Below are 3,817 nucleotides of genomic sequence, written 5' to 3' on the forward strand. Positions count from 1 at the left end.
CGGCCGGCAGCGGCCCTCCCGCCCCGCCCCTTCCGCCTGGCGCCCCGCCCCTTCCGCCTCCCGCCTCTCGCGAGACAGGCCCGTCGAGCTCTCGCGAGAGCGCAGCCTCCCGCCTCCGCCGGTGGCGGGGCGCCATCTTCTGCGGGGCGGCGCGGGGAGCGCGGCGGGCGGCGGCGGTTGTGCCGGGGGAGGGCGGGTTTGCAGCGCCGGCGGCACAGGCGGGCACACGCACACCCGCCCTCCCCGGCGGCACCGGGACCCCAGAGGGGCGGGCTGGGCCGCTGGGGCGAAATAACGGGCGGGGGGGAGAAGCAGAGCAGGCCGCTCAGTGCTTCTCCTAAAAGGCGTTTCCTGAGGAGACACAGCGTCTCTTGGGAATTATGTGAGGAAATCAGTTACTTGTTCTATAATAAACACTCAGATAAAGCATTTGTTCTTAATCGCACTGCTTCACAAGCCGTGAATCGCTCCTGTCGCCACGGCACGTACATCTCACGGGGGAAAGGGAGGCGGAACGGGGCTGAGATGCAGAGCTGGCTCCCGCGCTCAGGGCGTGGGTTGGCCCGCGGCAGCGGGCCGCAGCCGCTCTCGAGGCCGATCATAACGAAGTCAGGCACGCAAGTTTGTGCTGCCTCAGAGGCTTTTTTTTTTTTTTTTTTTCCCCTTGTGATGGGATTTAAGCAATAATTCTGCTGCAGTCCTGTGGCCGAGCACCTCGGACAGGAGAAGGGGTTTGGAGTGTGCTGCTGTGGTACAGCGCACGCATCGTACAGTCGCCGTACCTCCCAGTTGCAAAATGGTGTTGAGAGGATGTGGGAGAAACAGAAAAAGATGAGTTTTCCTCCTAAAAGGAGGAAAAAGAATGACATTGAAGGAATAATGGATAAAATACGTCCCTCTCCTGAGATACAGCATACGTTGTGCAGAATCTGTCAGCTGCGATAATGGTGCCGTGGCACGTACATCCCTTTCTCTTCTTCCACCTGATTCTGTACTGTACTTGCATCCCAGTATTTGCATTTTGGCACTTTTAATTGCTGCTATACTGGTAGCCAATTAATTTGCCAATCTGCTTTCTGCAGATGGCGGTGTAGATTCACATTCTAAATCCAGTGTCGCAGATTTTAGTTCCTTGTGAAGCTAGATAGTGGCAGGTTTCTAACTCTGCTCCGTTAAGCTTGTTCTTTCTGCGTACGCTTATTCTGCGCAAAGCTGAGCACTGCGAGAGAGGCAATGTTTGTCTAAAGAATGTAAATACGACATAAATGTAACAAATTTGAGCTCAGAGCCACACCTGGATTCGTTGATTTCTCGCCGCCCTGTAAAAGCCTGCTCGGAGCTCTCCTGCTGCGCGGTGGCGTGTCCCCCTCCCGGTTAAGCCGCTCCTGTCAGACTTCGGGGCAGCTCCCGGCCCCGTAGCGGGCAGCAGACGATCCCCCTCGCAACAGGGAGCTGCGCCAGCCTGGCTGAGAACTGGCCCCTGCACGTTTTTGGTCGTTGCCTTTGCATATCTGGGAGCTGAGGCAATACCAAGCAGTTTTTGCTTTTTCCGATTAATTCGCTGTTTAATTTCAGCCGTGTTCCAGGCTCCGTGATCCAGACGCAGTCTGTTCCTTTCCTGGTTGGAAAGGCTGTATTCCTGCTCCCTCTTCCTGAGCCTCTGCGTGTAATCTTAAATGGTGCGTTGGAACAACGGATCTCTTGGCATCTTCACCTCGGCCTCTGACCGGGCTCTTGGCTAGTCCTTCGGAACGGTGTCTCTTGGCTTCTTTGGCTCTTGGCCTCATCACAGCGAGCCATCGTCTGGTGCACACTGCATAGTTGTCATTGTGGAACACGGTGCAAGCACAAGAACTGAGTCTTAAACACCATACCTATCTTGGAGGAACTGAAGGACGCGGCAATAAAAATGTGTTCGGGATTGTATCAAAACCTTACGTGCTTCCAGATCTTTCTGTTGAAGAGCTGCTCTGTAAGAGCAGCCATAAGGTATTCAAATTTAGCATCCTTGCAGAAATAAAAAAAGGGCAAAATATGCAATAGCAATGTTTAACTTTGGAAAGGGGAGCTATGCAAAACAAGGAGGTTTGTCAAAAGAAAAGCATTTAAGGGCTTGTAATGTGGAGATTGCTTCAAGACAGAGTATTAGAAACTCAGCCCAGGGGCAGGTCGCTTATCAAAACACTCCAGAAGATCTCAGGAATAACAGTGTACTTTAACAGAGCCGGAGAGGCTATTTAACGTTAAACGCCATCTTCCTAGGAGACAGAAGTTGTGTCCGAAAAAAGAAAATAGAAAAGGCAATCTGTCAAGTGCAATGCAGAACTGCTGTGTGGCAACCGGAACGATCTCAAAGAGAAACTTGCCGAAGGCGTACAAAAACGTTCGCGTTCATTAGAATTAATGCCTGGTCACCTGCCATCTTACCAGCTTCGGCAAAAGTGTGAAAAGAAGTGATCAAGGAGAAATAAGGCTGTGGCAGAAAAGACGCTGCCTTTCTGTTCACTGCAGCAGGTTCTCCTCAGAGCAGAGCCTCCTCTTGGGTGTACGGCCGAGAACTGGCAATGTCAGTGGAGTTAAAGCTTTGAAGTGACTGATGTCAAGGACCAGAAGAGCAGATTTTCAGGGAACTCGGACATGACATTACTTAGCTACCGGGAAGGGTTCCAGCTCGGTGGGCAGGACGCTGGTTTCACTGATCTCCTCCGGGAGCGACCTGAGGAGCTACAAAAGAGAAGCCTGACCAGGCGGGTCGATCCGAGCCGCGGGTACTTGAACGAGTCGATCCCCAGATGCACACGGTATGTCTGGAGGGAGCCAGCACAGCTCCTTCGGAGGAAGGTCAGTCCTCCAGATCTTACTAGAAATTTCTGAGGGAGTCAAAAAGCAAGTGCTTGTGGTCGATTTGATCATCATAATGCACTTGAATTTTTCAGAAAGTTTTCTTGAGGTCCCTTGCCAAAAGTTCTTGAACTATGAAGCTATAAAGGAAAAGTTTGCTCATGGATTAGCAATTAGATAAAAGCTAGGAAGAACGGAGTACATAGCTTCTTTACTAGTGACAGTTTGTGACCTGGTTTTTTCCACATATTCATAAATGATCTAAGGAAAAAAATGAATAGCAAGGTGATGTAATTTGGGGGAGTTTTATGCCATTTTTCACGATAATCAGAAGTGAAGCAGACTAGAAAGGGTTACTGAATTTTGTGACACTGGGTAACTGAGTAAATGGAACAGCAGAGGAATTCCATTTTGATAAATGTCAGGTAATGCGTGCAGGAGAAAGAAAGCGATTGCAACGCCACATAGGCGGTGGGCTCAGCTCTCCCTGGTAACGTCTCCTTTATCCTCATGGGTCTTAGAAAAAGGGGGCAGGGAAGGTCAAGTAAATGCTGGGACTTGGTGAGATGTAAATGAAGAAGAAAATGGAAGATGCTCTCAGTGTATGGATTTTCACTGCTCTTCTGCGTCGTGAACACGGTGGTTCCCATCACAAGGTTATGAAGAGGTTAGGAAATGAGGGGTGATCAAAGGCGTGGGGGTGATGGAAGGTGTTGAATGGCTTATGTACGAGGAGATAGCAAGGGAGTTTGGAAAGGAGGACAGGGAGAAGGACTGCAATAATGCTATTTAAAATGGTAAGTGGTATGGAGAAGATGAATAGGAAAGATTATTTAGCATTTCTTTTGCCAGTACAACTAACAGGCACTGGGTGAAGTTACTAGGCAGCAGGATTCAAGGGAGGGACATCGTTTTTCCACACACTGCACAATTTAATTGTGCATCACCACCGCTGTGTTGTGGAGGTCAAAAATAC

Source organism: Platalea leucorodia (genome assembly GCF_965183815.1).
Source record: "Platalea leucorodia genome assembly, chromosome: 9".
Lineage (NCBI taxonomy): Eukaryota > Metazoa > Chordata > Aves > Pelecaniformes > Threskiornithidae > Platalea > Platalea leucorodia.